The following is a 14,178-nucleotide window of genomic DNA, read 5'->3' as shown; positions in this document are numbered from 1 at the left end:
AATGTAGAAAAATTTGAAAACAGCCACTTTGCCAATTACCTCCTCTGTATCTCTACCTGAAATACTGATGACATAAGAGCTGAAATGGAACAGCTATAGTAATCATCTAATTAAACAAGGAAAATGTACCCATCGTGAGTACCATTATTGTGCTGTGATGGGACAGGGAACTCACTCTTAGACCCTTGCCAGGCATTTCTACTTCCTACACACACTATTCAGGACAAGCACGAGGTAAAAAGGAGAGCTGCAACTTTTCCTTTAAGAAATGCAACAAAATCTAGGAGCCCTTTACCCTCAATCCCCACCCACTACTGGTGCTGAACATCTAACACTCACACCTAAGTTATCAACACCCTCCTCCCAATCATCACAACTGAACCAATAACATTCCAGCAGGGACACTTGAAGCTACACTCTGATTGTCATTGTAGTGAATCTTTACTTTTGGGCCATTGAAGAGATGACATTCTGAGGCCAATCTTATCTTCCTCAAGTAGAGTCAGGCTGCTCACATTACAGCATGTTCTCCTGAGCCCTATTAAGCAAACACAGAAGAACCCTTCAATGCAGGTTACTCTGCAAAGTATTAAAAGTCACCTCATCATTTCCATTGGCAGAGTGAAATAGCTCAGAATCTTGTCCCTTGGCATTGATTCCAAGAAGAAACTAGATGTGCAGGAAAAATTCAATGGCCATATTGCAGACTGAAAGAAATCCCAAAGAAACTCACAAGAGAAGATGACGTAAGAACCATTCACAGACTTCTATCAAGCTAGTCTCATGCTGTCCAAAACCAGCAGGATTTGGAGGTTTAATCTCAATAAACACATTACTAGAGCTGAGAAAGGAAAGTAACCCAGTTCTTAAACTGGCCCAAGAAATGGAAGATGGATGATTATGCCTTGCTTCTTTATTGACTACATAGTTGTTTTAATTCCCTTTCTAGCTTTCATGGTGAAAGTCTGAAGAGAAGCAAATGAATGTCTGGAGAGTAAAGGAGTAACAGCTAACATTTAATGAATTGCTACTATGCGAACTCACTTTTGTTAACTCATTTAATTCTCATAACAACTATGCCAGTATTATCTCCATTTTACAGACCAGGAAACTGAAACAGAGAGAGGTCAGCAAGTTGCTCAAAAGCACGCTTCAGTGTATGCAGAGCTGGGATTTGAACCCAGGCAATCTGACTATACATGAAACGATTTCATGCTATTATTATTAACCTCCACCTGGAATTCAGCCATGGACAGAAGGTCTGGAAATAGAGGAAGAGCCACAGCTTAGAAAGCCACTGGAAACTGCCTGGGCAGCTACAGCAGCTGGATGGGGTGAGCTGGTGCCACCTGGAGGTCAGCAAACCTAGTCTTCCAAGATAGCCTTCCTGGTTATCTTGGAAGCGCAGGACATGAGGGTCCCCTATCCCCAAATGTGGTAAGATGGTTTCCCTTCCATTTTCCTCTCTCTGCAAAGCAACAAAAACTTAAAAGATTAAATGGAGGGATAACTATTTTGTTTTTAACTATTCGCACCAACACATACTGCCAATATCTTTCTTTCTCTAATCCTCTCTCTCCCTTTCTCTCTGTCTCCTTTCCTCCCTCTCTCTCTCCCTCCTCCCCTCCCTTTCTCTCTCTCTCCCTGTTCCTCTGATACGGCTTGGCTGTGTCCCCACCTAAATCTCATCTTGAGTTGTAGTTCCCATAATCTCCACATGTTGTGGGAGGGACCTGGTGGGAGTTAATTGAATCATGGGAGCGGGTTTTCCTGTACTGTTCTCATGATAGTGAGTAAGTTTCATGAGATCTGATGGTTTTATAAAAGACAGTCCCCCTGCACTTCTCCTTGCTGTCACCATGTGAAGAAGGACGTGTTTGTTTCCCCTTCTGCCATGACTGTAAGTTTCCTGAGGCCTCCCCAGCCATGCTGAACTGTGAGTCAATTAAATCTCTTTTCTTTATAAATTACCCAGTCTCGGGTATGTCTTTATTAGCAGCATGAGAACATTCTAATACACTCTCTTTCTGTGTGTCATTTGCTTGTATAAAACAGTATTGAAATTCATATTATTATTCAACATTACCTTTTACCAATTCATACTCCACTCTGTTATTCAACCAATTTTTCTTCACAACTAACTCTGGAAAATTGAGACAATAAAAACATATTTGTTTATCTTTTAACCTTCAATAGTGTGCTTTATAATGCATTGTTTGTTTAATACTTCATAAGCTATTACGCCTTGGATGAGATTGGAGAAGATTCTGATCACACAAAACATAGCATTACTAGTAAATTATTTATTTCCACACTATGTACACTACTACCAGAGTTTTAGATCATTCATTGCTTCCCACCAAATTTCCTCTCAATCTCAAGGTTTCTATCTATCTCTCTCACACGTTTATAAGTTACTCTTCACCTCTGTAGAACTAATGGGATTATTTTTATTGACTGCCCAAATAAAGGTAAAATATTCTCACTATTCCTACAAATATTGTCAGTATACATAATGCCAGAATTAAGCTCTTTCCCCAGGATTCCACTCCTTAGAGGAAGGCAGGAGAAAAGGGTAAGAAGAGACCAGAGTGTGTTTCTTTTCCTGAGAATCACGTAGACCTTACCCCCTCAATCAAGCACAAAGCATAGTGTGAGGGCCGCTGCCCATCAGAGTCCCAGCCTGAACACTCACCATGGACATCAGCACCAAAGCTAGGTTCTGGGCACAGGGCACCTCTACACAGTCTGCACAGGTAAACTGAGATCCGTAATCAGTGGATGTGATCAGGTCTCTTAGCTCTTTATTACAGTAACAACACTGTCCAGTGATTAGTGATTACCTTCTCAACTTCAGCATTGTTTAAACTATTGCTTTAGATATATTACACCTTCAAATTCTAATGCAATTTCCAAGTATATATAACTTAATTAGCAAATATTATAATTCAATTCTAGGATTTAAATTTAAAAATAGGAAAAGTAGATTATTATTTAGCAACTATAATGAAGTGTAAGTCTATATTAAACTCTTCCTTAATAGGAATTGGGCATTAGGTAATAGATGGTATATTGTAGTATTTATAACAGAAAATATATTAACAGTTTGATTTTTTTATTGTTTTGCACATTTTGAAATTTTAGATTTATAATCTTTCTATCTTTTTAGTCTATAAAGTTATCAACTCAAATAAGGTTCATGTACAGAGAATGTGTAAATAATGAAATAATATTAAATATTTATTAAGATCTTAATGCTTCTGAAATTATACCATTTTATATCCTAAGTATTTAAAATAGGAAGACTTCTTTTTCATTTTCACTTGACACTGAAAAACATCTATCTACCATCTGTATCTTAATCTCCAAAGATACAACTGTGTCCCCATCAATAAGACTGAACTTTCTACTGAAATCTGAATCAGCACTCTGGAATAAATCCACCTGGTTCATTGTGAGCCACAGGAACAGGTGGCAGCAGGTTGTAGCTGCAGAAACCAGAGCCAAAGAAGTAAAACGAGGCAGGGGATGAAAGAGAAGAGAAATAGCAGAAATATCAGCATGGAAATCCTGGCCAGAAACTGATAAAAGCTGCAGAGCCTGGAGCCAAGAACCCATTGAGCCATGTGAAGTGAAAGTGAGGAAGAAAAACATCAGCTGATTCAGCAATAAACACTAACTGGGCAATACTATGTGCATTATAAGTACTGGGGATTCAGCAACGGCTGCAACATTTTCTCAGGTAGAACCAGATTAGGTTGCTAGGAGTGGAGAACATCTGAGCAAGTGGTAGCCCAGAGGTAGATAGGATTCAGGTTATCAATGATCCAAAGGTTAAAGCATCCTAAGCAACCAAACTCAAGCGCAACAGTTAACGCACAAGTTATATCAACAGCCCATGAGATCTGGTTTAAACTGAAAACCCCCTTAAGTCAGGGCTCCCTTATGATGAAGAGGTGCATTGGGAGTTGAGAAGGCTGTGTATCTCGGGTCCATGGATTTCCCAGGGTTTCAGTGAAGCTGACTGGGTGATACATCCTGAGACAGGATTCTAGCTTCTAGCTGACCTTAAACCAAGGCTATGTCGCATGGGCAGGAAAACCCTGATAGCAGCTCTCGCAAGGTCAGGGTAAAATATCCAAACTATAGAAACAGTAAATGTACCAGTTAGAAGAAGGAAAAGGTAGTCCTTTTTCCATGACAGTTCAAAACTTATCTATGCAAAGGATCCACAATTCTAAGGGCTTCCTCTGGGGACACTTGTCTTGGAAAGTAGGCCAACAAGCAAACTTGCATTGTGACTGACAGAGGTGCTATGGCTTACTAAAGGTAAATGTTCATTTTTCCTGAAAACAAGGGTTCAAAGAAGCCTCCTGGAAAAGGTGATCCTTAGAATTTAGAAAAACAACTAAGCCCTCTCCTACATCACAATATATTAATACTCTCTCTGGATATTTCTCACTCCCTGCCTCTTAGGTCTAGAATGTTCTACCAAGATATGCTCTATACAGAAGAGAGGGCAAGGTTTCTTTACAACACAGGACACAGGGAGCACCCAAACGCACCCATGCACCAAAGCCTTGGCAACTCACAAACTATTTAACATTTTCATAAAGAGGAACCCCTGGCTCCACCCAGCATGGAAAAACAATACTAGAATTTACATACAGCCATGGCAGGAGAAATATGGACTTTGAAGGCCAAACTCACAACTGATTTTGGAAATAACCATATAATGTTTTTAAATTTTATTTTTCCATAACTTATTGGGGTACAGGTGGTGTTTGGTTACATGAGTAAGTTCTTTGGTGGAGATTTGTGAGAACCTGGTGCACCTATCACCCAAGCAGTATACACTGCATCATATTTGTTGTCTTTTATCCCTCACCTCTCACTCCCACCCTTCCCCCCACGTCCCCAAAGTCCACTGTATTATTTTTATGCTTTTGCATCCTCATAGCTTAGCTACCACATATCAGTGAGAACATACGATGTTTGGTTTTCCATTCCTGAGTTACTTCACTTAGAATAATATTCTCTAACCTCATCCAGGTCATTGCAGATGCTGTTAATCCATTCCTTTTAATGGCTGAGTAGTATTCCATCATATATATAGATGACATATATATATATATATATATATATAAAACAATACATTTTGAGATATATATATACACACATATATACATACATATACACACATATACATATACATATATATGCACCAGAGTTTCTTTATCTACTCTTTGACTGATGGGCTTTAGGGTTGGTTCCACGAAACTTTGCTATTGTGAATTATGCTGCTATAAACATGCACGTGCAAGTATCTTTTTTGAATAATGACTTTTTCCTCTGGGTAGATACCCAGTTGTGGGATTGCTGGATCAAATGGTAGTTCTACTTTTAGTTCTTTAAGGAATCTCCACACCATAGCATAATTCTTAAAACTCTGAAGAATCATTGTACTTATGTAACTCACAGTCCTCTTCCATTTTGTCTAAATTGTTAATAAAATTTTGAGCACAGAAATTTCTAGTATCTTTCACAATTAAAATTAATAAATAAAACAGAGGTTGGGCATGGTGGCTCATGCCTGTAATCCCAGCACTTTGGGAGGCCTACACAGGTGGATCACTTGAGGTCAGGAGCTCCAGACAAGCCTTGCCAACATGGAGAAACACTGTCTCTACTAAAAATACAAAAATTAGCCTGGCATGGTGGCCAGAGCCTGTAATCTCAGCTACTAGGGAGGCTGAGGCAGGAGAATCGCTTGAACCTGGGAAGCGGAGGTTGCTGTGAGCCAAGATCACGCCATTGCACTCCAGCCTGAGTGACAAAGCAAGACTTCATCTCAAGCAAATAATAATAATACATAAAATGTATTTGTGGAAATAACCAGTGACACATATGACAATGGCATGGTTTTTTTTTTCATTGAAGATTTTTTTTTTTTTTAATCTGAGAAACTGTTCTTTTCCCTTTTTATTTTAATAATAAGATTTGGTCTTCAACCTGTATTTTCCTGTTTTCATTTGAAAAGGAAATGCTGGAATGTATTACAAATGTGTGTCCTCACACTCTCTGCTCTTTTGACAATGCAACACAACTAGCAAAGTAGACTTTCTCCCTCTTGTCATTGTGCCACTCCAGTTTTCAGAGCTAAGCACCAAGGATGACTTCTGAGTCAGTCACTGTGCCTTAACCCATCTAAATGACATCTGAAGAGTGTCCCAGACACCTCCCCTGACTTTAACATGCTAATACATTTGGAGGTATGCTACTGCAGTGAAGTATAAACTAGTCAATATTTTCTAGAAAATGAATAATAATATTCCACTGGGTTGCACCTCAGAAAGGACTTGATTTTACTTTCTCAAATTTCACCCAAATTTTGAAAAAGAACAGTATATTCATTGCTTCAATATCTGCTGATTGCCTACTATGTGCTGTGCAGTGTTCTAAGCACTCATCATAGAGCCGTGAGCAAACATGGTTAAGGTCTGTCACTTCCGATATCTAAATCGCAGCAGAAGGAAACGTACTATAAACAAGTAAACAAAGATCTCTTCAGTCATGACAGGTGCGATGAAGGATAACATGAAGTAGAAAATGCAAAAGTGATGGGGGATGGCCACTTCAGAGAGGATGTCAAGAATGCTTCTCTTAGTGGGTGGTGTTTGAACTAAGACCTGAATGATAAAAGGAAGCAACCGTGTGTAAATACACAGAATGCTATTGCAGACAGAGCAAACAGCAGGAGGCAAGGTAGTGAGGCAGAAAAGTTCAAAAAAGTCAAGGTATGCAGGGAAGAAAGTGTGGCTTGAACACAATAAGTACAGGGAACTACAGGAGGAGATAAAGCTAAAGACCAAATATAAAACCACAAAGATTTTCGGATTATTTTTCCCTCTGGATTACATAGGGCCATTGGAGAATTTAGGCCAAAGAGATTTTGATATTATATTACTATATGTCAAATACTTCTATAGGCACTGTTCTGAGAACTTTATTATGGCTTTATTTTCTGGCAGCTTAATTATCACTTTTTGGCATTGTAGCATATGTGTGTTTGTTTACTTTGTGTTTCCCACATCAGTAAGCAATTTCCATGAAGGCACAGGTTGCTGCCTTTCTACAACACTGCCATGTCACCACTGTCTATAATAGCACCTCGCACACAGCAGACACTCAGTAAATATTTCAGGAAAAGTGAATGAAGGAATGAATGTTAAAGACCTGAGATGGGATAATTTTTTTTTTTTTTTTTTTAAGATGGAGTTTCACTCTGTCGCCCAGTCTGAAGTGCAATGGCGTGATCTTGGCTCACTGCAACCTCTGTCTCCCAGGTTCAAGCAATTCTCCTGCCTCAACCTTCTGAGTAGCTGGCATTACAGGCATGCGCCACCAGGTCCAGCCAGTTTTGTATTTTTAGTACAGATGGGGTTTCAGGCTGCTCTACGAACACCTGACCTCAGAAGATCCGCTCCCCTCGGCCTCCCAAAGTGCTGGGACTGGGGGAATTTTAAGAGATAAAAATCCAGTGTCCATCTTGACTATGATTAGCATGAGATATCTTATTACACACGACCGTGAAAGATGTCAAGTAAGCAATTGGTTATACGAGTTTGTAGCTCAGAGGAATCAAGACCAGAGAAATAAAATGTTGGAACTATTCACATATATCCATGGAACTTAGTGAGATAGTTGAAAGAATTAAAAGAGTAATTCAGGTAATAGTAAAATAGTAGCATTATTTATCAAGTGCTTATGACAGGCCAGAAACTTTGCTGGAAAGAGAAAACACTTCCCTTGGCTTCGATCAGATCTCTCTTCTCATTTTTGTTTTTAAGTTCTTAAAGTCATGTCTTACAAGCCAGAAGAGGTCACTGCTTAAAAAATAATTTGAATGGAAAATTTCCAAAATAATTATCTCCATTCTAAAGGAAATCAAAGTTTTCACTTCTTGAGAACATAAAAGAAACTAGATTTTTAATGTCATAATAAATATAATAATGGCCTTAAGTCTGCCTTTGGGAGCAGCAAAAATGGACAATGGCAGAATTCATTAATAACTGTCCCCTTCTGGGTCAGAGGCTACATCCATGCATTAAATGAAAATTTCATATCATGAGATTTTTAACACTCTTTGCTGACCTCAATTCTCTTCCATTCTCATGTGTTGATCTGGCTGAAAGTCTTTTCCTATGAGCTGTATATTTTCTAACTTTACTTTCATAGTAAAAATACCTTCTACTGCTATTTCCCACAATTCTGAGGAAGAACACAAGCACAATTTCTACTAACTTGAGGAAGTACTTGAATGATGCCCAAGGCCATTCAGTGAATAAAAGGAATTAGGGAGCTTAAGAGCCTGCTTTATATGATCAGTATAATCTTATTGCTACTTTTTATAACAATCCAGCAAGCTATATAAACTTTATATATCTTCTATTACCATCCAATGCGTTTTCACAGACTCGCAAACTCAAGTGAGTCATCTACAGAGAGAAATCGCCAGAGAGGGAGTTAGAAATATTGACTCCCATGTAGGTGGTCGGTTCTCCTTCGGTTAGGTTACATAGTAGATCAAGAGTATTTCTATGCCCATTCCTGGTTCAGGAAGGTTCTGGAATCTGGGACCCCCCTGGACTCTGTCCAGATGTTTAACGGTTTCATGGCATTTTGCCAAGCATTTGCTATGCGATTATTTTTAAACATTTAGAACCTCCCTGGTCTCCTGCCCCCACTTGACACTACTTGTCCCTGAAAAATTAAGATCAGTGCCCCTTTTATGCTTACCAAATGACCCTAAGTGGATAATACATTAGATAACCATGCTACTAACTACTAACATGGGTTCATTTGTGTTCACTTTAGCTTGGACACATTTTACCTGAACACTAAGCAAGTCTTCCCAGAGCTGGAAAGGGAATTCTCTACCATCACAGACTTCAACAAATTCAACTTCAATTATGGGGTTTCCTTGAGGGCAGGAAAATACCTGGTTTCCCTAATAATGTAAGAAGTACATATTTCTCTTGGTCAAATAGAATCTTTCATGTTCACTGCTTTTCTTGAAAAGTCACAGCATGTTCCCCAGCCCCTAGCTCATCTCTGGTTTCTGAAATCTACGTGCATTTGTATTTATAAATGAAGTGTCGTGGCCCATTGTGGCTTCTCCACTGGATAAATATCATAAATACTCAGCTCTTAATAAGATGGTGCTTGTTTTTCAAACCGGTAGTTAGGAATCAATAACCTAAGAATTAAAGCAAATCTAGAAGCTTATTCAACCAATAAAATACTAGGTTGGAAGCAGAGGGTCAAGGCAAACACAACCTAATGATGTGTTACTCCTTGGAGGATGTTGTCCATTGCCAAATATTCACTGTGACAGCATGATTTTCAGTGAGGCTTTCTCTGTAAGATAACAATGAGAATGGGAAAGATACACTTTAAAGAAGGGGGCTTCCTCTCTACACATGGCATGCACAGTATGTACTGTTGCCCTTGGCAATGCCCTTGTTATAATGACAACTTTGCTTTTATTTATAATGCATTTCATCTTTTTTCTGTAAGTCATTCACCATAACTCCTCTTAGACATAGTAATGATAGAGTGACAACAGCAAGAACTAACCTTTATAGAATGCTTCCTATATACCAGGCACCACTGTGAGCTCTGTACAGGTATCAGCATTCATCCTGACACCCTGGGCAGCCACCACCGTGATTATCACCAATCTAAAGACCAAGAAGCAGAGGCCTCCAGACATCCTGTGCCTTGCCAGTGCTCACACAGCTAACGGGGGCGGAACAGGACACAGACCAGGCATCCTGGCTCCAGCAAGCCACTCAACAGCTCTCCTGTTATTCCATGCTTACTTTCCCCTTACCTCCCTCCCCAAATTTACTTTCATCTACAAAATAACATAATAAAAATGACAACAACAACAAAAAGAAAAATGGACATAAATGCCTAATGATGCCATTGTCCTCTGGCAGCCGTGAAGGCACTTGGACTCCAGGCTCTTCCCGTCCAGTGGGCTACAGGACTCTTAGCCACATTCACCATGGAGGCCCCTTTCTATCAGCCATAAATTATATGCCTACAAAATTCACAAAGAGCATATTAGCAATATTTGGGAAGTTGCTTTTGGAAAAAGTGTGACTCTCTGAAAGGTGCACTGAGGCATCCCACAGAAATAGCATTACGTGGCCTTTAAAAGCTAAAAAAAAAAAAAAAAAAAATCACTCCTTCTAATATTGTTATGTACTTATCTGACTGTGGAGGAGAATCAATGACAGGAAAGAGAGAAAATAGAGTATCTAAAGTCCCCTATGACATTTTCCAAAGGACTCTGAAGAGCAAGTATTATAAAGGAAAAGGAGAAATGATATTATTGGAAACACTGAGTTTTGGAAGTGCTTTGGATTAGGTCTTCAAGTTTTATGGGGGAAAAATGGTTTAAATGGAAGTGCTATGAGCTGACCGTTCTGTATAAAGTCCTAGACTAAAGATAAATTAAGTAGTTTCAAAGTCTATCCATTTAGTTACAATGTAAGTAGTATAATATATAATTTTAGTGTAAAAAGAGTATAAGTAGTATATGAGGGTTTTTTAAAATTATAAGATATATATATAGTCTGTAGAACTTCATAAACATGAGTGTAAGATCTAGTTGATGAAGGTGTTTCACTTATATTTTGCCATGGTGTTAAGTACAACTATCATCTTACCTTCCTCTTACCACTATTTGGTAATACTTAGATGACTTCAATAAAACACACTTGCAAATGCAACTCCAATTCCACCCACTGATGAAAATGAAGTTTTTTTCACCCTAACAATGAAAGGGAAAGCTTTACAAAAACAGGTGAACATGATCAGCACTGGAAATACATTTTCAGAATAAGTTTTTATTTTCATCATAACGGCAATGACTTGAAAATAGCCATTTTGAAATGGAAAATGTATGAATGTCTAAATTTATATATCTGGAACCATAAAACCAGTGTATCTTTTCATAATATTGTGGTTTGTAGTCCACACAATCATGATATTAAGTTTGCACCATAAACTACATTGAAAATCAATACCATAAACCTTGATTTAATTTACTCAACAGATATATTTTTAAAGGATTAATGACAAAATTTTTTGTACATCAAAAGTGTGACAATTTTAGTGCCTAATATTATTAGTAAATAAAAGTCAACATCTTTCTCATTTTGGCATACATATAAATTCCTTGAGAATAACTCCCGTATCAGCTGGAAAACAGATACAGTTCTTCCTCCAAGAGACTTGGGCCTGATAAAGACCAAGACAGGTCTGACAGGTCTATTCTATCAGGACCTCTTGAGTCAAGTATCAGCCAGAGGTCAGCCACATAATCCCATGCCCTGAAGAAACTCTCAGGCATGAGCACTCACTGGTTATGATTTATAAACTGCTGTCACATGGACAAGAACTTCAGGAACCCAATTTCTCAATCTCACAAACTGGGGCAAAAAATGTGGTGTTTCTTTTATTTGTAGAGTTTTGGTCAGGTTGAAGTGGAATAATATCCCTAAGGCTGTCTCAAATTATAAAACTCCTTTGCTAACTATTTATATTATAATCACCACCGACTGGAAAAGAACTCATATTTTTAAATCTCCCCATTCCCTAATGAGTATTCTTGATGAGGTTGATTTTAGAGCAAGATTTAATAATAAAAAGGAAAGAACGCTAAATATTTAGAGGTTATAAACACTTTCGTATAATTTTTAAAAAATTTTGATAACCAGATATTATTTGGTTTTACAGATGAGAACACTGAGGTTCAATCAGGGTTTTTAAATGGCCTAAGAAGACTCTTTAAAAGCAGCAGCAAATTCCCTGTGTTTCTTCTGCCCTACACTGAGCAAATTTGGCAATATCACATATCATTGAGTTTCATTTGGGTTGAATGGGTAGGAAAGAAACCCTTACTTAGCAGTATTTTGAAGTATTTGAACACAGTAGCACAGAGAGCATCAGTCCTGACCACTTGTGACTCTCAGGCATGAAAACCACAGAAGGGGTGCCTCCCATAGGGTAAGCTGGCCCAAGACCACTGGGGGCTGGGAGGTGGCCCCATGCGTCCCTTCACTCTTGCTCCGTGCACCTTTGAGTTCATATATGAGATTTCTCCACTCAGAACTTAGTGAATACTCAACAATGTTTGTTAAATACATCTAGCATTTTGAGAGCGGGGTAATTTCATACACTTTTCACCTGTGATTTGTCACAGCTGAAAGGAATGAGAAATCACTTAAAGGAAAACTAATGTTAAGGTTCCTTTGAAACTAATTTTTTCATCTACAAAGTAGAGATAATAACACTGGATGGCAAGATACTGTGAACAGGCAGTGTGGAGGATGAGGGGAGCTTTTTCACTGTTGTTCTGTCTTGCCTTATTATTTTAGAGTTGCTAGGTGGGTTTTTTCTAAGAAAAAAAGACGAAGTCTGCAAATTGCCAAGGCAGAATCTATTTCTTTAAACCTTGTTATTCTAGAGTGTAATTTTTATTCTCATTATCAGGAGAAAACAGCACCAACTGAAAAGGTTTTCTTTAATCATTCAATTCATTGCAACATTCCCTCAAAGGAAAAAAGTCAATAATAATGTTCAAATGTAGCAACTGCAGAGAAGTAAAATACAAAAGTACTTTTGCTGCTTGTTCCCTTAAGTAGGTGCTTCGTGTTTCTTCTAAAAAACAATCTTTTTTTCCCCAAATTTTGCTTTGACAAGCATCCTCAAGATGAACAGAATAAAGCAAGCAATCAACTAGAACTCGCATACCTTTAAGATAATCCTCCTGATTAGAAACTTGGCAGCGGTAAAGCGCAGAGTGAACGAAAGGTACAAAGTTTAAACTCATTCAAAGGTTTAAGGAGGCAGTTTTGTTTTTTAGAGTCCCATGGAAAAGAGGAGAGGGCTTTTTAACAGAATAAAGAAAAAAATTGCCAAAGTCCCCAAGACAGTTCCCAGAAAGGCCAGATGTATGTGGATATCATAAAGGTCTATGAGAGTCCTTTTCTCTTTTTTTTTTTTGAGACGGAGCCTTGATCCGTCGCCCAGGCTGGAGTGCAGTGGCGCCATCTTGGCTCACTGCAAGCTCCGTCTCCCGGGTTTAAGTGCTTCTCCTGCCTCAGCCTCCGGAGTAGCTGGGATGCCCCACCCCGCCCAGCTAATTTTTGTATTTTTAGTAGAGACTAATTTTAGGGTTTCACCACGTTGGCCAGGATGATCTCCAGCTCTTTAAAAGTGAATGAGGAACTTCCTTGAGAGGAGAAGCAGCCCTGATTTTACAGACTCAAGTTCTGACCACTGGGATGGGCCATTCCCTTCTGGGGCTGTTTTAACTGCTCCCTTCGTGGGCAGGCGTTACCTGAGTTTCTTCCGGATTTCCTTTCTGGTTTTCGGTTCTTGTGAAAGTGCTTTTGTTGTGTAGATAGTTGTTAAATTGGCGTCCTTGCTGGAGCGACGATCTGTGGAGCGTTCTGTTCCGCCATCTTGCTCCGCCTCCCGCCTCAGCATTGCTTTTAATGGCCTCGGTGGCAGCTGTGATTTTATCCCTGTCACGTGAGATGGATGTTAAACTTCCATAAGGGGAAGAAAGTATCCACAGCATAAAGCTCGGGAATCAGTTGCAGTTTTGCCACTTACTAGCTGTGTGAACTTGGCCATAAGTGACCCTACCGTTATAAGGGGTCACTTCTTAAGAAGATTGTTTTAAAGAAAAAAACTGTAGGGCCCGGCGCAGTGGCTCACGCCTGTAAACCCAACACTTTGGGGGGCAGAGGCAGATGGATCACCTGAGGTCAGGAGTCCGAGACCATCCTGGCTAACACGGTGAAACCCCGTCTCTATTAAAAAATACAAAAAACTAGCCGGGCGAGGTGGTGGGCGCCTGTAGTCCCAGCTACTCGGGAGGCTGAGGCAGGAGAATGGCTTGAACCTGGGCGGCAGAGGTTGCAGTGAGCTAAGATTGCACCACTGCGTTCCGACCTCACCAACAGAATGAGATTGTCTCAAAAAAAAAAAAAAAATTGTAGAAAAAATGCAAAAAAAAGTTACTAGTACAGGACTTTGTATACAGTAAGTGCTCAGTAGGTGGGGACTAGGGTGGTGCAAGTGGATTTCTTTATC

The 14,178-nt window shown here is 39.2% G+C and overlaps 1 long non-coding RNA gene across 1 annotated transcript in view; it reads right to left on the bottom strand.

The window, feature by feature from the left end:
- Window positions 1-13,801, bottom strand: part of LOC117098946 — a 40,832-nt gene extending 27,031 nt beyond the window's left edge. Inside the window, exons 1-2 of the long non-coding RNA XR_004443656.1 lie at window positions 13,418-13,801; window positions 10,740-10,843 (exon numbers count right to left, since the gene is read on the bottom strand). This is a non-coding gene — a long non-coding RNA (uncharacterized LOC117098946). The remainder of the gene's footprint in view (window positions 1-10,739; window positions 10,844-13,417) is intronic.
- Window positions 13,802-14,178: the final 377 nt, after the last annotated feature.

This window comes from Trachypithecus francoisi, unplaced genomic scaffold, assembly GCF_009764315.1.
Source record: "Trachypithecus francoisi isolate TF-2019V2 unplaced genomic scaffold, Tfra_2.0 Contig01474, whole genome shotgun sequence".
In the NCBI taxonomy this organism is placed as follows: Eukaryota; Metazoa; Chordata; class Mammalia; order Primates; family Cercopithecidae; genus Trachypithecus; species Trachypithecus francoisi.
The sequence above is the reverse complement of the archived record's forward strand: the minus strand, read 5'-3'. Positions and strand labels throughout refer to the sequence as shown.